Source organism: Siphateles boraxobius, unplaced genomic scaffold (genome assembly GCF_051911475.1).
Source record: "Siphateles boraxobius isolate OS27281-9 unplaced genomic scaffold, OSU_SipBor_1 155, whole genome shotgun sequence".
NCBI lineage: Eukaryota > Metazoa > Chordata > Actinopteri > Cypriniformes > Leuciscidae > Siphateles > Siphateles boraxobius.
The window spans coordinates 92,025-115,878 of NW_027508761.1; the positions used below are offsets into that span (position 1 = coordinate 92,025).

The 23,854-nt window shown below is 36.2% G+C and overlaps 1 long non-coding RNA gene across 2 annotated transcripts in view; it reads right to left on the reverse strand.

Annotated features, from left to right (window-relative positions):
- The window catches only part of LOC143738846 (uncharacterized), a 58,953-nt gene extending 36,484 nt beyond the window's left edge, over positions 1-22,469 (reverse strand). For both annotated transcript variants that reach the window (XR_013204054.1, XR_013204053.1), the window contains exon 1: positions 22,082-22,469. This is a non-coding gene — a long non-coding RNA (uncharacterized LOC143738846). The remainder of the gene's footprint in view (positions 1-22,081) is intronic.
- Between the last annotated feature and the right edge of the window lie 1,385 nt (positions 22,470-23,854).

Genomic DNA, 23,854 nt, shown 5'->3' on the forward strand with positions numbered 1-23,854 from the left:
CAATATGCGCGCGCAAGATGGCGGCCGTGACAGTTGGCAATATGCAAGGCTAAGGAAATATAAATGATTTTCTCACCTTAAACGTTAAGTCTGATTAGTGCAAACATCTGGAAATATATCTTTATATTGCTGTAGTTGAATAAGAGGACGATTTGGAAGAGGACCAAAAAATAAGAGGACGATTTGGACTCCTTTTCAAGCGTGACTATTTAGCACAGTTGCTTAAAAAAAGATGACAGACAAAAGACAAAGAGATCAAGGTAAAAAGACAAACAAGACGCTTTCATTCAACTCTGAGCACAGAGATGTGACTGAGGATGTTATGGAAGTTGTCAAAGCAGGTGATATACACACCTACACTAATTCTGACGGAGGAATTGTCCATCTTCCTGAGTCAACTCCGTGCACTCCAGTCGCAAAGAAAGGTAAAGTTGAACCTACACTCTCCGAACTTCAAGATAACATCGTGAGGCTTGTAGCTGAAAAAATAAAAGAGAACGCGGACAATCTTGCAGGCCTGATAAAGAAAAATGCAGACACTATCGAAGCGTTAAAGGAATCATCGGAGTTTCTCTTCAACGAAGTTCAAGATATGAAAACAGAAATAAAAACGGTTAAAATTGCAAGTGATGACCATCAGAAGAAAATTACAGGCCTTGAAGATAGAGTGAATGAAATGGAACGCTATCACAGAAGATGGAACTTGAGGCTGTATGGCTTGCCCGAGCAGGAAGGAGAAGACGTTAAACAGCGTGTGATTGACATCTGCAAGGCAGTCATTCAAGACCCTGATGAGGATCTCCGCTCCCAAATTGATGTGAGCCATAGGATCGGGAGGAGAGAGGATGGTAAAACTCGACCGGTGATTACAAGATTTGCATTAAGATCGGTTAAAGAAAAGGTTTGGAAATGCGCGAAGAATTCGGAATTCCTCAAAATAAAGAAGTTAAAATTCGGCGAAGATTTGACTACGAAAGACAAAGAGACTCGCACTAAACTGTGGCCACAGATTGAAGAGGCGCGGAAGCAAGGGAGAAGAGCCTTCTTCGTCGGAGCCAGAGCCATAATTGAGGGTAAAGAAATACAAATGTAACTAGAAAAAGTTCGTCGAGACAAACTTTAAGTTGGCTTGTGAAAGTTTGGACCAATAAGTTTGAAGAAGTTTAAATTAGTTTAAAGTTTAAATTAGTTTGAATTTTAAAGTAGTTTGAAGTTGAAATTAGTTTAAAGTTTAAAGTAGTTTGAAGTTTAAATTAGTTTATAGTTTAAATTAGTTTAAAGTTTAAATAAGTTTAAATTAGTTTAAAGTTAAAAGTAGTTAGAAGTTTAAATTAGTTTAAAGTTTAAAGAAGTTTGAAGTTTAAAGTAGTTTGAAGTTTGAAGTAGTTTAAAGTTTAAATAAGTTTTAATGTTCTGGGTGGTTGCTAAGCAGTTGCTAGGGTGTTCTGGGTGGTTTCTATGGTGTTGCTAGGGTGTTTAACGCCTTTTGGGTGGTTGTTAGGGTGTTCTGGGTGGTTGCTATGGTGTTGCTAGGGTGTTTTAAGGTATTTTGTGTGGTTGCTAGGGTGTTATGGGTGGTTGCTAGGCAGTTGTTAGGGTGTTCTGGGTGGTTGCTATGGTGTTGCTAGGGTGTTCTAGGCTATTTTGGGTGGTTGCTATGGTGTTGCTAGGGTGTTTTAAGGTATTTTGGGTGGTTGCTAGGGTGTTATGGGTGGTTGCATTGGCAGTTGCTAGGGTATTCTGGGTGGTTGCTATCGTGTTGCTAGGGTGTTTTAAGGTATTTTGGGTGGTTGCTAGGGTGTTCTGGGTGGTTGCTAGGGTGTTCTGGGTGGTTGCTATGGTGTTGCTAGGGTGTTTTAAGGTATTTTGGATGGTTGCCATGGTGTTCTGGGTGGTTGCTATGGTGTTGCTAGGGTGATTTAAGGTATTTTGGGTGGTTGCTAGGGTGTTCTGGGTGGTTGCTAGGCAGTTGCTAGGGTGTTCTGGTGGTTGCTAGGGTGTTGCTAGGGTGTTCTAGGGTATTTTGGGTGGTTGCTATGGTGTTGCTAGGGTGATTTAAGGTATTTTGGGTGGTTGCTAGGGTGTTCTGGGTGGCTGCTAGGGTGTTCTAGAGCATTTTGGGTGGTTGCTATGGTGTTGCTAGGGTGTTTTAAGGTATTTTGGGTGGTTGCTAAAAAGAAAGAAAGATTGAAAGAAAGATTAGAAAGAAATAAAGATAGATAGAAAGATTAGTTAGAAAGAAAGAGAGAAAGAAAGAAAGAGGGATAGAAAGATTAGTTAGAAAGAAAGAAAGATTAGTTAGAAAGAAAGATTAGTTAGAATGAAAGAAAAAAAGAAAGATTGAAAGAAAGATTAGAAAGAAAGAAAGAAAGATAGAAAGATTAGTTAGAAAGAAAGAAAGAAAGATTAGTTAGAAAGAAATAGATTAGTTAGAAAAGAAAGAAAGAAAGAAAGAAAGAAAGAAAGAAAGATTAGTTAGAAAGAAAGATTAGAAAGAAAGAAAGAAAGAAAGAAAGATAGAAAGATTAGTTAGAAAGAAAGAAAGAAAGATTAGTTAGAAAGAAATAGATTAGTTAGAAAAGAAAGAAAGAAAGAAAGATTAGTTAGAAAGAAAGATTAGAAAGAGAGATAGAAAGAAAGATAGAAAGATTAGTTAGAAAGAAAGAAAGATTAGTTAGAAAGAAAGAAAGATAGAAAGTAAAATTAGTTAGAAAGAAAGAAAGAAAGAAAGATAGAAAGATTAGTTAGAAAGAAAGATTAGTTAGAAAGAAAGAAAGATAGAAAGATTATTTAGAAAGAAAGAGAGAAAGAAAGAAAGAGAGATAGAAAGATTGTGTTCATAAGTGTATGAATTCATGAGTTCATAAGTGTATGAGTTTATAAGTTTATGAATTCATGAGTTCATAAGTGTATGAATTCATGAGTTTATAAGTGTACGAGTTTATGAGTTTAGAGTTTATAAGTTTAAATGAGTAAGAGTTCAGAGTTTATTAATTTATGAGTTTGAGTTCATAAGAGTTTGAATTCATGAGTTTATAAGTGTATGAGTTTATAAGTGTATGAGTTTATGAGTTTAGAGTTTATAAGTTTAAATTAGTCTAAGAGTTCAAGTTTAGAGAGAACTCTTAGGGTGTTCTGGGTGGTTGCTAGGCAGTTGCTAGGGTGTTCTGGTGGTTGCTAGGGTGTTGCTAGGGTGTTCTAGGGTATTTTGGGTGGTTGCTATGGTGTTGCTAGGGTGATTTAAGGTATTTTGGGTGGTTGCTAGGGTGTTCTGGGTGGTTGCTAGGCAGTTGCTAGGGTGTTCTGGTGGTTGCTAGGGTGTTGCTAGGGTGTTCTAGGGTATTTTGGGTGGTTGCTATGGTGTTGCTAGGGTGATTTAAGGTATTTTGGGTGGTTGCTAGGGTGTTCTGGGTGGTTGCTAGGCAGTTGCTAGGGTGTTCTGGTGGTTGCTAGGGTGTTGCTAGGGTGTTCTAGGGTATTTTGGGTGGTTGCTATGGTGTTGCTAGGGTGATTTAAGGTATTTTGGGTGGTTGCTAGGGTGTTCTGGGTGGTTGCTAGGGTGTTCTAGAGCATTTTGGGTGGTTGCTATGGGGTTGCTAGGGTGTTTTAAGGTATTTTGGGTGGTTGCTAAAAAGAAAGAAAGATTGAAAGAAAGATTAGAAAGAAATAAAGATAGATAGAAAGATTAGTTAGAAAGAAAGAGAGAAAGAAAGAAAGAGAGATAGAAAGATTAGTTAGAAAGAAAGAAAGATTAGTTAGAAAGAAAGATTAGTTAGAATGAAAGAAAGTTAGAAAGTAAGATTAGTTAGAAAGAAAGAAAAAAAGAAAGATTGAAAGAAAGATTAGAAAGAAAGAAAGATAGAAAGATTAGTTAGAAAGAAAGAAAGAAAGATTAGTTAGAAAGAAATAGATTAGTTAGAAAAGAAAGAAAGAAAGAAAGAAAGATTAGTTAGAAAGAAAGATTAGAAAGAAAGAAAGAAAGAAAGAAAGAAAGAAAGAAAGATAGAAAGATTAGTTAGAAAGAAAGAAAGAAAGATTAGTTAGAAAGAAATAGATTAGTTAGAAAAGAAAGAAAGAAAGAAAGAAAGAAACATAGAAAGATTAGTTAGAAAGAAAGAAAGATTAGTTAGAAAGAAAGATTAGTTAGAATGAAAGAAAGTTAGAAAGTAAGATTAGTTAGAAAGAAAGAAAAAAAGAAAGATTGAAAGAAAGATTAGAAAGAAAGAAAGAAAGAAAGATAGAAAGATTAGTTAGAAAGAAAGAAAGAAAGATTAGTTAGAAAGAAATAGATTAGTTAGAAAAGAAAGAAAGAAAGAAAGAAAGAAAGAAAGATTAGTTAGAAAGAAAGATTAGAAAGAAAGAAAGAAAGAAAGAAAGATAGAAAGATTAGTTAGAAAGAAAGAAAGAAAGATTAGTTAGAAAGAAATAGATTAGTTAGAAAAGAAAGAAAGAAAGAAAGATTAGTTAGAAAGAAAGATTAGAAAGAGAGATAGAAAGAAAGATAGAAAGATTAGTTAGAAAGAAAGAAAGATAGAAAGTAAAATTAGTTAGAAAGAAAGAAAGAAAGATAGAAAGATTAGTTAGAAAGATTAGTTAGAAAGAAAGAAAGATAGAAAGATTATTTAGAAAGAAAGAGAGAAAGAAAGAAAGAGAGATAGAAAGATTGTGTTCATAAGTGTATGAATTCATGAGTTCATAAGTGTATGAGTTTATAAGTTTATGAATTCATGAGTTCATAAGTGTATGAATTCATGAGTTTATAAGTGTACGAGTTTATGAGTTTAGAGTTTATAAGTTTAAATGAGTAAGAGTTCAGAGTTTATTAATTTATGAGTTTGAGTTCATAAGAGTTTGAATTCATGAGTTTATAAGTGTATGAGTTTATAAGTGTATGAGTTTATGAGTTTAGAGTTTAGTTAGAAAGTCGAGACAAACTTTAAGTTGGCTTGTGAAAGTTTGGACCAGAAAGTTTGAAGAAGTTCAAAGTAGTTTGAAGTTAAAAGTAGTTTAAAGTTTAAAGTAGTTTAAAGTTTAATTTAGTTTGAATTTTAAAGAAGTTTGAAGTTTAAATTAGTTTAAAGTTTAAAGTAGTTTAAAGTAGTTTAAAGTTTTAAATAGTTGAAAGTGGTTTAAAGTTTAAAGTATAGTTTGAAGTAATTTAAAGTTGATAGGGTGTTTCTAGTGGGTTGCTAATGTGTTCTGGGTGGTTGCTAGGTGGTTGCTAAGGTATTTTGGGTGGTTGTTAGGGTGTTCTGGGTGGTTGCTAGGTGGTTTCTAGGGTGTTCTGGTTGGTTGCTATGGTGTTGCTAGGGTGTTCTATGCTATTTTGGGTGGTTGCTATGGTGTTGCTAGGGTGTTTTAAGGTATTTTGTATGGTTGCTAGGGTGTTCTGGGTGGTTGCTAGGCAGTTGCTAGGGTGTTCTGGGTGGTTGCTATGGTGTTGCTAGGGTGTTCTGGTGGTTGCTAGGGTGTTGCTAGGGTGTTCTAGGGTATTTTGGGTGGTTGCTATGGTGTTGCTGGGGTGATTTAAGGTATTTTGGGTGGTTGCTAGGGTGTTCTGGGTGGTTGCTAGGCAGTTGCTAGGGTGTTCTGGGGTTGCTAGGCAGTTGCTAGGGTGTTCTGGTGGTTGCTAGGGTGTTGCTAGGGTGTTCTAGGGTATTTTGGGTGGTTGCTATGGTGTTGCTAGGGTGATTTAAGGTATTTTGGGTGGTTGCTAGGGTGTTCTGGGTGGTTGCTAGGCAGTTGCTAGGGTGTTCTGGTGGTTGCTAGGGTGTTGCTAGGGTGTTCTATGCTATTTTGGGTGGTTGCTATGGTGTTGCTAGGGTGTTTTAAGGTATTTTGTATGGTTGCTAGGGTGTTCTGGGTGGTTGCTAGGCAGTTGCTAGGGTGTTCTGGGTGGTTGCTATGGTGTTGCTAGGGTGTTCTGGTGGTTGCTAGGGTGTTGCTAGGGTGTTCTAGGGTATTTTGGGTGGTTGCTATGGTGTTGCTAGGGTGATTTAAGGTATTTTGGGTGGTTGCTAGGGTGTTCTGGGTGGTTGCTAGGCAGTTGCTAGGGTGTTCTGGGGTTGCTAGGCAGTTGCTAGGGTGTTCTGGTGGTTGCTAGGGTGTTGCTAGGGTGTTCTAGGGTATTTTGGGTGGTTGCTATGGTGTTGCTAGGGTGATTTAAGGTATTTTGGGTGGTTGCTAGGGTGTTCTGGGTGGTTGCTAGGCAGTTGCTAGGGTGTTCTGGTGGTTGCTAGGGTGTTGCTAGGGTGTTCTAGGGTATTTTGGGTGGTTGCTATGGTGTTGCTAGGGTGATTTAAGGTATTTTGGGTGGTTGCTAGGGTGTTCTGGGTGGTTGCTAGGCAGTTGCTACGGTGTTCTGGGGGTTGCTAGGTAGTTGCTAGGGTGTTCTAGGGTATTTTGGGTGGTTGCTATGGTGTTGCTAGGGTGTTTTAAGGTATTTTGGGTGGTTGTTAGGGTGTTCTGGGTTGTTGCTAGGGTGTTCTAGGGTATTTTGGGTGGTTGCTATGGTGTTGCTAGGGTGTTTTAAGGTATTTTGGGTGGTTGTTAGGGTGTTCTGGGTTGTTGCTAGGGTGTTCTAGAGCATTTTGGGTGGTTGCTATGGTGTTGCTAGGGTGTTTTAAGGTATTTTGGGTGGTTGCTAAAAAGAAAGAAAGATTGAAAGAAAGATTAGAAAGAAATAAAGATAGATAGAAAGATTAGTTAGAAAGAAAGAGAGAAAGAAAGAAAGAGAGATAGAAAGATTAGTTAGAAAGAAAGAAAGATTAGTTAGAAAGAAAGATTAGTTAGAATGAAAGAAAGTTAGAAAGTAAGATTAGTTAGAAAGAAAGAAAAAAAGAAAGATTGAAAGAAAGATTAGAAAGAAAGAAAGAAAGATAGAAAGATTAGTTAGAAAGAAATAGATTAGTTAGAAAAGAAAGAAAGAAAGAAAGATTAGTTAGAAAGAAAGATTAGAAAGAGAGATAGAAAGAAAGATAGAAAGATTAGTTAGAAAGAAAGAAAGATTAGTTAGAAAGAAAGAAAGATAGAAAGTAAAATTAGTTAGAAAGAAAGAAAGAAAGAAAGATAGAAAGATTAGTTAGAAAGAAAGATTAGTTAGAAAGAAAGAAAGAAATATAGAAAGATTATTTAGAAAGAAAGAGAGAAAGAAAGAAAGAGAGATAGAAAGATTGTGTTCATAAGTGTATGAATTCATGAGTTCATAAGTGTATGAGTTTATAAGTTTATGAATTCATGAGTTCATAAGTGTATGAATTCATGAGTTTATAAGTGTACGAGTTTATGAGTTTAGAGTTTATAAGTTTAAATGAGTAAGAGTTCAGAGTTTATTAATTTATGAGTTTGAGTTCATAAGAGTTTGAATTCATGAGTTTATAAGTGTATGAGTTTATAAGTGTATGAGTTTATGAGTTTAGAGTTTATAAGTTTAAATTAGTCTAAGAGTTCAAGTTTAGAGTTTATTAATTTATTATGAGTTTAAGAGTTTAAGTGTAGATAGATAAGTGTCATAGATATATGAGTTTATTAGTTTAAATGAGTCTCAATGGCTCATATAGTATATAGAATGGCAGTTTGATTCAGTCTAGGGCTTCAAGGTATTTAGATTTGAATTTTTGACAGTTGGGGAGTTTGAAAATCTGAACATTCCGCCATGTTAAGTCAATGGGAGTTTTTTCCGACTTTGATCATCATTTTTAGGAAAACTGTAAGTCCGATCAGTTAGAAAAGATATAGCATACCGAGTCAGAACAGTCTGAGTGTCTGTGCCGAGTTTGGAGTATGTGGAGTTAAAGCTCTAGGAGGAGATAGAGTTGTAAATTTTTGACAGAATAATAATAATAACTAGAAAAAGTTCGTCGAGACAAACTTTAAGTTGGCTTGTGAAAGTTTGGACCAGAAAATTTAAAGTAGTTTGAAGTTTACATTAGTTTAATATGTAAATTAGTTTAAAGTGTAAATTAGTTTGAAGTTTAAAGTAGTTTGAAGTTTAAATTAGTTTATAGTTTAAATTAGTTTGAATTTTAAAGTAGTTTGAAGTTTATATTAGTTGCTAGGGTGTTCTGGGTGGTTGCTAGGGTGTACTGGGTGGTTGCTAGGGAGTTGCTAGGGTGTTCTGGGTGGTTGCTATGGTGTTGCTATGGTGTTCTATGCTTTTTTTGGGTGGTTGCTATGGTGTTGCTAGGATGTTTTAAGGTATTTTGGGTGGTTGCTAGGGTGTTCTGGGTGGTTGCTATGGTGTTAATAGGGTGTTCTAAGGTATTTTGGGTGGTTGCTATGGTGTTGCTAGGGTGATTTAAGGTATTTTGGGTGGTTGCTAGGGTGTTCTGGATGGTTGCTATGGTGTTGCTAGGGTGTTCTAGGGTATTTTCGGTGGTTGCTATGGTGTTGCTAGGGTGATTTAAGGTATTTTGGGTGGTTGCTAGGGTGTTCTGGGTGGTTGCTAGGCAGTTGCTAGGGTGTTCTGGTGGTTGCTAGGGTGTTCTAGGGTATTTTGGGTGGTTGCTATGGTGTTGCTAGGGTGATTTAAGGTATTTTGGGTGGTTGCTAGGGTGTTCTGGGTGGTTGCTATGGTGTTCTAGGGTATTTTGGGTGGTTGCTATGGTGTTGCTAGGGTGATTTAAGGTATTTTGGGTGGTTGCTAGGGTGTTCTGGGTGGTTGCTAGGCAGTTGCTAGGTTGTTCTGGTGGTTGCTAGGGTGTTGCTAGGGTGATTTAAGGTATTTTGGGTGGTTGCTAGGGTGTTTTAAGGTATTTTGGGTGGTTGTTAGGGTGTTCTGGGTGGTTGCTATGGTGTTGCTAGGGTGTTCTATGGTATTTTGGGTGGTTGCTATGGTGTTGCTAGAGTGTTTTAAGGTATTTTGGGTGGTTGCTAGGGTGTTCTGGGTGGTTGCTAGGGTGTTCTAGGGTATTTTGGGTGGTTGCTAAGGTGTTTTGAGCCTTTTGGGTGGTTGCTAGGGTGTTTTGGGTTGTTGCTAGGCAGTTGCTAGGGTGTTCTGGGTGGTTGCTATGGCGTTGCTATGGTGTTCTAGGCTTTTTTGGGTGGTTGCTATGGTGTTACTAGGATGTTTTAAGGTATTTTGGGTGGTTGCTAGGATGTTCTGGGTGGTTGCTAGGCAGTTGCTAGGGTGTTCTGGTGGTTGCTAGGGTGTTCTAGGGTATTTTGGGTGGTTGCTATGGTGTTGCTAGGGTGATTTAAGGTATTTTGGGTGGTTGCTAGGGTGTTCTAAGTGGTTACTAGGCAGTTGCTAGGGTGTTCTGGGGGTTGCTAGGCAGTTGCTAGGGTGTTCTAGGGTATTTTGGGTGGTTGCTATGGTGTTGCTATGGTGTTTTAAGGTATGTTGGGTGGTTGTTAGGGTGTTCTGGGTGGTTGCTAGGCAGTTGCTAGGGTGTTCTATGGTATTTTGGGTAGTTGCTATGGTGTTGTTAGGGTGTTTTAAGGTATTTTGGGTGGTTGCTTGGGTGTTCTGGGTGGTTGCTATGGTGTTGCTAGGGTTTTCTACGCTATTTAGGATGGTTGCTAGGGTGTTCTAGGCTATTTTGGGTGGTTGCTATGGTGTTGCTAGGGTGTTTTAAGGTATTTTGGGTGGTTGCTAGGCAGTTGCTAGGGTGTTCTGGGTGGTTGCTATGGTGTTGCTAGGGTATTCTAGGGTGTTGTATGGTATTTTGGGTGGTTGCTAGGCAGTTGCTAGGGTGTTCTGGGTGGTTGCTATGGTGAACTATTTGTGAATTTAAAAGTTCATAAGTGTATGAATTTATGAAAATTCATAAGTGTATGAATTCATGAGTTTATAAGTTTATGAGTTTATGAGTTTAGAGTTTATAAGTTTAAATGAGTAAGAGTTCAGAGTTTATTAATTTATGAGTTTGAGTTCATAAGTGTATGAATTCATGAGTTTATAAGTGGACGAGTTTATGAGTTTATGATTTCATGAGTTCATAAATTTATGAATTCATGAGTTTATAAGTGTACGAGTTTAAGAGTTTATAAGTTTAAATGAGTAAGAGTTCAGAGTTTATTCATTCATGAGTTTGTGTTCATAAGTGTATGAATTCATGAGTTCATAAGTGTATGAGTTTATAAGTTTATGAATTCATGAGTTCATAAGTGTATGAATTCATGAGTTTATAAGTGTACGAGTTTATGAGTTTAGAGTTTATAAGTTTAAATGAGTAAGAGTTCAGAGTTTATTAATTTATGAGTTTGAGTTCATAAGAGTTTGAATTCATGAGTTTATAAGTGTATGAGTTTATAAGTGTATGAGTTTATGAGTTTAGAGTTTATAAGTTTAAATGAGTCTAAGAGTTCAAGTTTAGAGTTTATTAATTTATTATGAGTTTAAGAGTTTAAGTGTAGATAGAAAAGTGTCATGATAGATGAGTTTATTAGTTTAAATTAATCTCAATGGCTCATATAGTATATAGAATGGCAGTTTGATTCAGTCTAGGGCTTCAAGGAGTTTAGATTTGAATTTTTGGCAGTTGGCCAGTTTGAAAATCTGAACATTCCGCAATGTTAAGTCAATGGGAGTTTTTTCCGACTTTGATCGTCATTTTTAGGAAAACCGTAAGTCTGATCAGTTAGAAAAGATATAGCATACCGAGTCAGAACAGTTTGAGTGTCTGAGCCGAGTTTGGAGTATGTGGAGTTAAAGCTCTAGGAGGAGATAGAGTTGTAAATTTTTGTAAGAATAATAATAATAATAATAAGTTTAAGTACAATATCAGTAAGTTGGCTCTCACAAGCCAACTTAACTAGAATGTACATTTCCAGAAGAAAATGTGAAGTGGTGCTTGCAGTGGCAAAACTCGCCACTCGGTTGCTAGGGTGTGGTACATGATTGCATACGAGGCAACAAACATGTCTGTACTATGTTCTGGTGCTGAGATATGGCTTATTCATGTTGTTCAGGTGGTTGCTAGGTGGTTGCTAGGGTGTTCTGAGTGGTTGCTATGCGGTTGCTAGGGTGTTTTGGGTGGTTGCTAGGGCATTCTGGGTGGTTGCTAGGGCGTTGCTAGGGTGTTCTGGGTGGTTGCTGGGCGGTTGCTAGGGTGTTTTGAGTGGTTGTTATGGTGTTGCTAAGCGGTTGCTAGGGTATTCTGGGTGGTTGCTAGGGTGTTCTGGGTGGTTACTATGAGGTTGCTAGGTGGTTGCTATGAGGTTGCTAGGTGGTTGCTAGGGTATTCTACTGGTTGCTAGGGTGTTGCTAGGCGGTTGCTAGGGTATTCTGGTTGGTTGCTAGGGTGTTGCTAGGGTATTCTGGGTGGTTGCTAGGCGGTTGCTAGGGTGATGCTAGTTGGTTGCTAAGGTGTTGCTAGGCGGTTGCTAGGGTGTTGCTAGGCAGTTATGGGTGGTTGCTAGGCGGTTGCTAAGGTATTGTGGGGGGTTGCTAGGCGGTTGCTAGGGTGTTTTGGGTGGTTGCTAGGGTATTCTGGGTGGTTGCTAGGGTGTTCTGGTTGGTTGCTAGGGTATTTTGGGTGGTTGCTAGGGCATTGCTAGGGTGTTCTGGGTGGTTGCTAGGTGGTTGCTAGGGTGTTCTGGGTGGTTGCTATGGTGTTGCTAGGCGGTTGCTAGGGTATTCTGGGTGGTTGCTAGGGCGTTGCTAGGCGGTTGCTAGGGTATCCTGGGTGGTTGCTAGGCGGTTGCTAGGGTGTTCTGTGTGGTGTCTAGGGCGTTGCTAGGCAGTTGCTAGGGTGTTCTGGGTGGTTGCTAGGGTGTTGCTAGGGTAATTTGGGTGGTTGCTATGGTGTTACTAGGTGGTTGGTAGTTGTCAAAGATGGTTACTGTTGAGTTTGTAGCATTTTATTGGCATGATTTAGCACTTAGCTAATCAATATTAGCATGTAGCTATTCACTGCTAGCATGTTTAGCATGTAGCAAGTCCTGTTTGCTAGCATGAGTAAAAAGAGCCAACCCCCATCTCTATACGATGTTTTGATGCAGAGATATAGGTCTTGCAAAACGGTTGCTAGGGTACTATGTTTGGTTGCTAGGGAGTGGCTTGGCAGCTGCCAATCATGCAGCTCCAAAGTCAATGTGAATGTATAAACCAACCCCCATCTCTATACGATGTTTTGATGCAGAGATATAGGTCTTGCAAAATGGTTGCTAGGGTACTCTGTTTGGTTGCTAGGGAGTGGCTTGGCAGCTGCCAATCATGAAACTCCAAAGGCTGCTTGTCAGTATGAATGATATAAACCAACTCCCATGCCTCTGTGACATTCAGAATGGAAGATATCCCTCTTTGGATTTTGGTTGCTAAGGTGCTCGACAATGGTTGCTAGGGCGTGGCTAGGAAGTGTTGAGGTGATTCATGATTGGCTGTTTGCTGCCCCGAGTCAAACGAGACCACCCTCATGTTTCTATGACAATTCAGTCCAGAGATATCCCTTCGATCTCTTTCAATGGAAGTCTATGGGAGTTGTTGCTAAGGTGCTCTAAATGGTTGCTAGGGCGTGGCTTGATAGCTTCACAATGATCCTGAGAGACTGATTGGTTGTCTGAGTAAAATGAGCCCGCCCCTTTGTCTCTACGACACTGTGATCCAGAGTTATGTTCAATATAAAAGCGGTTTCTATGGTGTAGGACGGCCCATTTCATGGGCCGTCCTACACCATAGTAAGTCAATGGGGAAACTTTGGGCAGCTCCTGCCCCCCAGGGGTGCAACTTTTACCCCATTGTGTGGTATGTTCTTACAGAGTCTGTCAGCCTCTTCAAATGTGGTAAATTACACGTTTCTGCGACATCCTCGTTCCGAGCTACGACTCGTCAAAGTTTGACGCAATGTTAAGTCTATGGGATTTTTCGGGCGGTTTTTCGCCCCTGGGGCGAACATCGTACCCCCGATCCCTTATAAAAGTCATAGCACACCATTCCCGAACAGGCCGCACGTTTTGACGCCTCATTCGTGGGTCTGTGACAAAAACTGCGGGAGGAGTAGCGCGTCAAAAAGTGGCCAGAAGAATAAGAAGAATAAGAATAAGAATAATAAGTATGTGAGATAACAATAGTGTTGCTTTGCCATAGGCAAGCACCACTAATAAGAATAATAAGTATGTGAGATAACAATAGTGTTGCTTTGCCATAGGCAAGCACCACTAATAAGAATAAGAATAAGAATAAGAATAAGAATAAGAATAATAAGTATGTGAGATAACAATAGTGTTGCTTTGCCATAGGCAAGCACCACTAATAATAAGTATGTGAGATAACAATAGTGTTGCTTTGCCATAGGCAAGCACCACTAACTAGAAAAAGTTTGTCGAGACTAGTGATCGACCGATATTGATTTTTTATAACCGATACCGATACAGATTATTTGCATGTGTATGTGCCCGATAACCGATATGCAGAACCGATATTTATTTACTGTTATACTTCTGTTTTTGGCACAATTATTACAACACAAATGCACTGAACAAACCATTTTATTTATAACAATCACTCCCTCCTTGCATACAAAAAAAAAAACCTTTATATTTATACACAAATAAATAGAGGGGTCTGAGTCCACAAAATAAAGTGCACTGTTACTAAGTGTCTTTGTTTAAAAATAAAAGCTTTGATGAGGTAAAAAATAAAGCACAAAAACTATTCTAACATATTTGGATATGTTTATTTGTTTTCATAAATGGTAAACTAATCAAATTACAATAAAAACATTTATATTATTACATTATATAATTTATATCTAAATTATACATATCATTTATAAGCATCAGCAGCAACAATGTTAACAATAGGCAAAATAAATGTTAAAAGTCTAATGTTTTCATATGGAAAAAATAATTGACAGGGGAGTCATATCACCTTTGCTGAAATGTAATTCATTTTAAACAGTTTTAGAAGGTTTATGTGCCGTTTAATAGGTTTAAACTAAGAGTGAGGAATAATTCACAGGGTAATATTAATTCACTGCATAATATTAGCTGGAATAGCCTATAACATCAGGAAAGTAACAAACAAAACAGCATATACATCATTGCATTTTCCAACTAGTATGTTATTAATTATTATTAATATTTTTGTCGGTCTAGATCATGAAATGCTTTATGACAAAGTGCTGTTTATCTATGCATTTACACATAACTATAACATTAGGCTATACGTTACTCAACCGCGATCGCGCGTGCAGATAATAAATAATTAATTTCCACAAAGCGGTATATTTAGATGTGTATTAGCGAAATAATTGCTATGTAGTAAATGATAATATAATCTAGGGTGTTTAAACAAGATAATCTTGTCAAAAGTTTCATTCAGTGGCCGTGCTTGAGCATTCCTGATCATCAACCTAGTGAGTGCTCAGCAATATGAACGAACTTTTTTTTCGAGACTAATGGTGAGCAAATACAACAGATAGAGAATTAAATTCAGCGCTTTTATTTTCAACATGCACTCATTCATGTCTGTTTTATTTAATTCATGTAAAGTTACGTCTTTATTGGGGAAGGACATGACGGATTACGTGGCTCAATGAGTTCGTCTCAATTTTTTAGAACCAAGCTGCATAAATAAACTATATCAGGCATTTATGTCTCAAATCTCATTTCTGCATGTCTGTTATGTTAAATAAAGTTGAATAATTAAAGCAAAGCAAGTAGAACATATACTTTACCTGTGCACAGAGTTGTTATTGACTGATCTCCTCAGACGCGGGCTGCAATGGCGGAATTCTCAAAACGGCCACAAGATGGCGCCGTTTATCGGAAAATCCGATATTACAAAACCGATTCCCGATTATGGGAAAATGCTTAAATATCGGGAAAAATATCGGTAAACCGATACATCGGTCGATCACTAGTCGAGACAAACTTTAAGTTGGCTTGTGAAAGTTTGGACCAAAAAGTTTAAAGAAGTTTAAAGTAGTTTGAAGTTTACATTAGTTTAATATGTAAATTAGTTTAAAGTGTAAATTAGTTTGAAGTTTAAAGTAGTTCGAAGTTTAAAGTAGTTTGAAGTTTAAATTAGTTTAAAGTTTAAATAAGTTTAAATTAGTTTAAAGGTTAAAGTAGTTAGAAGTTTAAATTAGTTTAAAGTTTAAAGTAGTTTGACGTTTGAAGTAGTTTGAAGTTTAAATTAGTTTATAGTTTAAAGTAGTTAGAAGTTTAAAGTAGTTTGAATTTTAAAGTAGTTTGAAGTTTATATTAGTTGCTAGGGTGTTCTGGGTGGTTGCTAGGGTGTTCTGGGTGGTTGCTAGGCAGTTGCTAGGGTGTTCTGGGTGGTTGCTATGGTGTTGCTAGGGTGTTGTAAGGTATTTTGGGTGGTTGCCAGGGTGTTCTGGGTGGCTGCTAGGCAGTTGCTAGGGTGTTCTGGGTGGTTGCTATGGTGTTGCTAGGGTGTTCTAACGCCTTTTGGGTGGTTGCTAGGGTGTTCTGGGTTGTTGCTAGGCAGTTGCTAGGGTGTTCTGGGTGGTTGCTATGGTGTTGCTATGGTGTTCTAGGCTTTTTTGGGTGGTTGCTATGGTGTTACTAGGATGTTTTAAGGTATTTTGGGTGGTTGCTAGGATGTTCTGGGTGGTTGCTATGGTGTTGCTAGGGTGTTCTAGGGTATTTTGGGTGGTTGCTATGGTGTTGCTAGGGTGATTTAAGGTATTTTGGGTGGTTGCTAGGGTGTTCTGGGTGGTTGCTAGGCAGTTGCTAGGGTGTTCTGGTGGTTGCTAGGGTTTTCTAGGGTGTTCTAGGGTATTTTGGGTGGTTGCTATGGTGTTGCTAGGGTGATTTAAGGTATTTTGGGTGGTTGCTAGGGTGTTCTAGGTGGTTGCTAGGCAGTTGCTATGGTGTTCTGGGGGTTGCTAGGCAGTTGCTAGGGTGTTCTAGGGTATTTTGGGTGGTTGCTATGGTGTTGCTATGGTGTTTTAAGGTATGTTGGGTGGTTGTTAGGGTGTTCTGGGTGGTTGCTAGGCAGTTGCTAGGGTGTTCTATGGTATTTTGGGTAGTTGCTATGGTGTTGCCAGGGTGTTTTAAGGTATTTTGGGTGGTTGCTAGGGTGTTGCCAGGGTGTTTTAAGGTATTTTGGGTGGTTGCTAGGGTGTGCTGGATGGTTGCTATGTTGTTGTTAGGGTGTTCATTCATAAGTGTATGAATTCATGAGTTTATAAGTTTATGAGTTTATGTGTACGAGTTTATGAGTTTAGAGTTTATAAGTTTAAATGAGTAAGAGTTCAGAGTTTATTAATTTATGAGTTTGAGTTTATAAGTGTACGAGTTTATGAGTTTATGATTTCATGAGTTCATAAGTTTATGAATTCATGAGTTTATAAGTGTACGAGTTTATGAGTTTATAAGTTTAAATGAGTAAGAGTTCAGAGTTTATTAATTTATGAGTTTGAGTTTATAAGTGTACGAGTTTATGAGTTTATGATTTCATGAGTTCATAAGTTTATGAATTCATGAGTTTATAAGTGTACGAGTTTATGAGTTTATAAGTTTAAATGAGTGAGAGTTCAGAGTTTATTCATTCATGAGTTTGAGTTCATAAGTGTATGAATTCATGAGTTCATAAGTGTACGAGTTTATGAGTTTATGATTTCATGAGTTCATAAGTTTATGAATTCATGAGTTTATAAGTGTACGAGTTTATGAGTTTATAAGTTTAAATGAGTGAGAGTTCAGAGTTTATTCATTCATGAGTTTGAGTTCATAAGTGTATGAATTCATGAGTTCATAAGTGTATGAGTTTATAAGTTTATGAATTCATGAGTTCATAAGTGTATGAATTCATGAGTTTATAAGTGTACGAGTTTATGAGTTTATAAGTTTAAATGAGTAAGAGTTCAGAGTTTATTAATTTATGAGTTTGAGTTCATAAGAGTTTGAATTCATGAGTTTATAAGTGTATGAGTTTATAAGTGTACGAGTTTATGAGTTTAGAGTTTATAAGTTTAAATGAGTCTAAGAGTTCAAGTTTAGAGTTTATTAATTTATTATGAGTTTAAGAGTTTAAGTGTAGATAGAAAAGTGTCATAGATAGATGAGTTTATTAGTTTAAATGAGTCTCAATGGCTCATATAGTATATAGAATGGCAGTTTGATTCAGTCTAGGGCTTCAAGGAGTTTAGATTTGAATTTTTGACAGTTGGGGAGTTTGAAAATCTGAACATTCCGCCATGTTAAGTCAATGGGATTTTTTCCGAGTTTGATCGTCATTTTTAGGAAAACCGTAAGTCCGATCAGTTAGAAAAGATATAGCATACCGAGTCAGAACAGTTTGAGTGTCTGAGCCGAGTTTGGAGTATGTGGAGTTAAAGCTCTAGGAGGAGATTGAGTTGTAAATTTTAGTAAGAATAATAATAATAATAATAAGTTTAAGTACAATATCAGTAAGTTGGCTCTCACAAGCCAACTTAATAATAAGTTTAAGTACAATATCAGTAAGTTGGCTCTCACAAGCCAACTTAATAATAAGTTTAAGTACAATATCAGTAAGTTGGCTCTCACAAGCCAACTTAATAATAGCTCTGATGCGTTCTAAAAGTGGAGTTGCCATGGACTTTCGTTGAGAAGTTCAGTTGTATTCTAAATGCATCTAGTGATGTGCTGTTATATTTAATGTTTGAAAGTTAAAAGGTCAGATTTATAATCCCAAGTTTGCTTGTTCAGATCAATATTTAAAAAGGTGAAGAAAATCATTTTCCCTCTTGTTACATTTAAAACTCAAGTTTTTCTTTTTTCTTTTAGTTAACTTGTTCTACTTTTCAATTTGTCTTTGTCATTTTATTCACTTAATGTGAGGGGTATACGAGAACAGACTAAGAGGAAAGCTGTATTTTTATTTTGTAAAACTTTCAAGGCAGATTTTTATTTTCTACAAGAAACACATGCCTTAGCTTCAGATTTTAATTTCTGGAAAAATCAGTGGGGAGACAATATTTGGATGGCTTATGGAAACAGTAAATCTGCTGGCACTGCCATATTAAAGGGCTCCTTTCAGGGAAAAATCCTTAAAAATGTTGTTCATGATTCAGGAAGATGGGTTATTCTAGTTATTGAATTTATGGAGAATCTTTTCATTTTGGGTAATATATATGGTCATAATAATAGTCATAGAAACACACTCCTTTTTGCAGAATTTGATGAACAAATAAATACCTTATTAAATTCCTTTATGAACGCTAAATTAATTTTGGGGGGGGACTGGAACTGCATAAGTGACCCCATCAAAGACTGTCAACCTCAAAGATCCTTAGGAAGTAATTATGGAGAGTTTAATAATCTGTGTATGCATTTAAACTGTTGTGACATATGGAGACTTAAAAATCCACAGCAAATCCAGTTCACTTGGAATAACAAAAATTTATCTAAGAGATCCAGGATTGACTTCTGGCTTATTTCAAATGAGTTGCTAGACAATGTGGAAGAAACCAAAATAGAGCCCTCAGTTTTTTCTGATCATAATTTGATAACTTTAGTACTATGTATAAGGGATCAATCAATAAAATATAAACCAAATTATTGGAAATTAAATAATACACTTTTGAGTGATAGAATCTTCAAAGAAAAAGCCAAAAAAAATTATAAATGAAAATTTGATAGAAGCAAAAAAAGACAAAATATATGGCAAACATTGGGAATATACAAAATTTCAGATTCGTAATATGGCCATTGAAAGGGCTAAAGAATTATCTAAGGAAAAAAGAATGAGACAAGATAAAATACTCAAGGGAATAATTTCTATCTATGAAAAAGATGAGCAATCACAAGCTGACATCAATATTTTATTCGAATTACAAGCTGAATTGGACAATATCTATCAAAATCTGGCACAGGGAGCCTTTATTCGTTCTAGACGAAAATGGATAGAGCATGGTGAAAGGAATACGAAATATTTTCATAATTTAGAAAAGAGAAATGTTAGTGTTAACAGTATATATAAACTCAAAATAAATGATCAGATCTCTGAAGACCCCTCAAAAATTTCTAATTTTGTGGAAGATTTTTATAAAAAACTATACTCCGAACACAACAGTTGTCAGAGCTCATATTTTCTCTCCTGTATAAAAAGTGTGGCTCAAGGTCTTGATGAAACTCAGAAGGACATTTGTGATCAAGACATATCCCTAGAAGAATTAAAAAAGAACATTAGTAAGCTTAAAGATAATAAATCCCCAGGGAATGATGGCCTAACAGGTGAATTTTATAAAGCATTCCAAGATTACATTTCTGAATTCTTATTATTAGTTTTTAAGGAGGCTATAGAAACTTGTAGACTTCCCCCAACTTTGTGTCAAGGCTTAATTACATTGTTACCTAAACCCAATAAGGACTGTTTGCTTCTTGACAATTGGAGGCCTATAACCTTAATTAATAATGATGCGAAATTGTTGTCTCATATTTTTGCGCAAAGAATAAAATTATGTTTAGATACAATAATAGATGACAGTCAGTCTGGTTTTATGCAAGGACGACATATTAGTAACAATATTAGATTAATCTTAGATTTAATTGATTATAAGGATTACATAACCAATAATAGTTACATTTTATTTATAGATATATACAAAGCCTTTGATACTGTAAAACATGAATTTTTATTTGACGTTTTAGAATTTTTTGGTTTTGGTCAACACTTTAAAAGGGCAATACAAACTTTATATAGTGATTGCAATAGTTCAGTTAAACTTCCATGGGGAACTACTCGTAGATTTAGCATTTCCAGGGGCATAAAACAAGGAGATCCGGCAGCTCCTTTCTTATTCCTTCTGATTATGCAAACTTTGGCTCTATATATACACAATGACTCGTTTGAAGGCATCAAAATTATGGATAAAGAAATTAAATGTTGTCAGCTAGCTGATGATACAGCTATTTTTTTAAAAGACATATCACAGGTTAAAAAAGTTATGGAATGTCTCAATATATTTTCTAAAGCTTCAGGTTTATCTTTAAATGTTAAAAAATGTATTCTTTTCCCACTTAAAAACAATGATATTCCTTTAACTGAATTTGAAGGTATACCAGTTAGGGAGGAAGTTACGTACCTTGGTATCAATATATGTAAAAATCAATTAGACAGAGTGCAATCTAATTTCCAACCTCTTATGGTGAAAATGAAAAAGAGATTTGATATGTGGCTCATGAGGGATTTATCACTCAAAGGTAGAGTTCTTTTGTCCAAAACTGAGGGGCTGTCTCGTTTAGTATATCCTGCAAAAGTGTTAGATATACCAACATCTTTTATTAAAAAAGTTGATTCGACCTTATTCAACTTTATATGGAAAAACAAGTCACACTATTTAAATAAAAATATTTTATGTAATTCTTACAATCAAGGAGGTTTAAATGTGCTCGATTTTGGTACTTCTAATACAATTTTCAAGTTGAACTGGATTAAACATTATATTAAGCATACTGATAAACTATGGTATATAATTCCAAATCTTATTTTTGAAAAAGTTGGTGGTATAGAGTTTCTTTTAAAATGCGACTTTGAGGTTAATAAGCTCCCCATTCAGTTATCCAATTTTCACAGACAGGCTCTTTTATGTTGGCTTCTTATATACAAACATAACTTTTCCCCCCACAAACACTTAATTTGGAACAATAAATTGGTTAAATATAAGAATAAATCAATCTTTTACGACAATTGGGTTAAAAATGATATTCTAATGGTCTCACAATTGGTAAATAACAAGGGTTTCTTACTTACATATACTGAATTTTTAAACATATTTGAGATTCCAATATCTCCACGAGAATACAGTATTGTTTTTGATGCTATACCAGTAGGTTTTTTGAGACTCTTGAGAGGCAGTAGTGAACCACATAAGCAATCAATGGATAAAAAACAGGTTTTGTTAAACGGTGTTGATATAAAATGACCTTTCTGAATCCTGTACATTCTGTAAAAAGGATACTGAAACTCTCTTACATCTTTTCTTTGAATGTATGTATGTGAAGTTTTTCTGGATTGATGTGGAATATTTATTTAATATGTTGAGTGGAATTAAGATAAGTTTAGAGAAAAGAGATGTTTTTTTTTATTATGAAAAAAAAAGATTTAGACAAGAGTCACGATTTTATGTTAAATTTGATCTTATTACTTGGTAAGTTTTACATACATAAATGTAAATGGTCTGAAAGGATGCCTAACATCTACCATTTTAAAGCTGAAATGAAGATTTATTTTGAAACACTGAAAGGACTCTCAAACCGCAAAGCAACCAGAACGATGGACATCCTCAAAGATTTAAACTCCTCTTCTTTATTTTAAGTATACATGTATACCTCCTTTACATTGTTGTTGATTCTTTTTTTTCTTTCTTTTATTTTTCTAATGTGTGATTGAGTGTTCTTTAATTTCATTGATATGAATGTTATCTTTAATGCTTTTCATATCTGATGATGATTTGTAATCATTTAGTACAGTATATGTGAAATATCTGTATCTACTGTATTTTGATACAATCTTGGAAATAAAAAATAAAAAATAAAAAAAATAAAAAAAAGTTGTTGTCATTGTCACTGTCAAGCAGCGAATCTGGCATCTCCAGCAGAAAACATGTTCACTGACGAGGTAATGTGTTATATTACATCTCTATTGTTGTTACGTTTAGTTACGGCTTTTCACTTTATATAATGTCAATCTAATGAAATAGCCGCGAGCTACAGTTAGTTAACAGTCATTCTAATCTAGTATTCTAATAAACATGTATTTTGGAACTCAGAGATATATGAATTACCAGACCATTATTAAATCAATATTATATTATATTTAGCTCGTATTAACAGGTGATAAAAGTGACGGTCACCTTACATTAATTGAACAAGAGACATGTTACCATGAAGCTAACGTTACTTTCTCCAGCTAGATATAAAAACCAATCCATCTGCGTTTTACACATCATCGTGTCACCAAATATAGGGATAGAAATATACTTTTAAATCAGTTTTTATAAAATAGTTTCAGTCTCCCAAAACAAATGGATCTGCCTGTTTGAAACGCCCATACAATACAAAATGTATAGCCTACGTATTCAGCTAAACGCGTCTCAATGTGGTCAAGATCGCTATGCAATATGCAAACATACAGCATGCTATGATTATACGATTATTATGTTAGCTGAATGGTTACTTAACTTACCTGTTTATTAAAACGCAAGCGAGATCAGCATCTCTCTGCAGTGCGAGCTTGTCACGAAGCTTTCGCCATCTTTCAAAGGCTTCTCCAAGGTTTACACGTCTCTTGCTTCTTCTATGGTCCCAAAATCTTCTCGGGTCATTTTTTTCACCCGTACGTTTGCGCTTTGTTGAGCTGGCAGAACGTACAGCCAAAGAGTAGTCATGATCCATTATCATACAGACTTTTCTTCTTCTTCTTCTTCTTCTTCTTCTTCTTCTTCTTGTTTTTATGGCGGTTGGCAAATAACGTCTGGTTGCATTACCGCCACCTTCTGAAATGGAGTGTAGGTCTGGATAAATTATTTCCCTACACTTAAATTATCTTTATTAAACCTGTTCTTCTAAAAAAGGAAAATAAAAGCCCAAAATAAAAATCTCCCGAATTCCTTAGCAAAATATATCTTACTTTCAAAGGTATCTCTTCATCTTCTAGCTGCTGAATTAACTGTTGTCTCTCATTACTATATCTAGTACATTCTTCAATAGCATGTTCTATGGTATCCTGTGTGTTACATACACTACACCTCCCATCAGCATGTTTTTCCATTAAAAATAATGTACTGTTTAAGCCTGTATGCCCAAGTCTCATTCTTGAAATGATGTTCTCCTCCTGTGTATTTCTGCAAGTACTTCTACTCACCCCCACTCTTTTTTGGATATTATATAGTCTCCTACCAGTCTGACCATTATCCCACAACACTTGCCACTTCTCCTTTATCTTTCTTTTAATGATTGATTTCACCTCTTCTTTACTATATTTAATGCTTAAACTTATATACTCCATTTCTGTTGCCTTTTTTGCATACTTATCAGCCAACTCATTCCCTATTACTCCTTTGTGGGCAGGAACCCATACAAGTCCAACATTGACTCCAGTTTTAATTAATGTACTAGCCATTTGGACAATTTCTACAACAATGTCTTGTCTAGATTGTGAATTTATGTTCTGAATACTCATCAGAGCTGACGCTGAGTCTGAAGCAACTACTAAACTTCTTGGCTTGTTACTCACAGCCCAAGAGAGTGCCATTAAAATAGCAATTAGTTCTGCTGTATAAACTGCTAAATTATCATTAATTCTTTTTTGTGTTGCTACTTTTAATTTTGGAATAACAAAAGCCACCCCCACTCTCCCATCCCTTTTGGACCCATCTGTGTACATTATAATCCTATCCCCATATCTTTCAACTAAATACCCCTGCACCATATTACTATCTATATCCCCATTCTTAGTTTCCTCCAAAAGACTGAGGTCAACTGAAAGATCTTCAAGAGTCCATAAAGGAACTCTTGAAAATACTACTGTGGGACTTATATCCAACAAGGCTATTTCCATCTCATTTATTTTCTGTCCAATAGTCCATCCAAAACTACTTTTTCTACCATTCTGTCTCTCTTGACACTCTACCAATGTAGATTGACTCAAATGGTCTTCCCTATGACCTTTAAGGTTTGCCCAAAAAACCAGGCTAAGCTGGTCTCTTCTGAGATCTAAAGGCAACTCCCCCATCTCTACTTGGATGGCTGCCACTGGAGTTGTCTTCATGGCTCCACAACATAATCTTAAACCTCGACTCTGCACTCTGTCTAGTTTATTTAAAGCTGTCTTAGCAGCAGACCCATATACAACACACCCATAATCAAAAACTGATCTAATCAGTCCAGTATATATTGTATGCATAGCACTCCTAGTTGCACCCCATTCCACCCCATGCAAACACCTCATTACATTCAA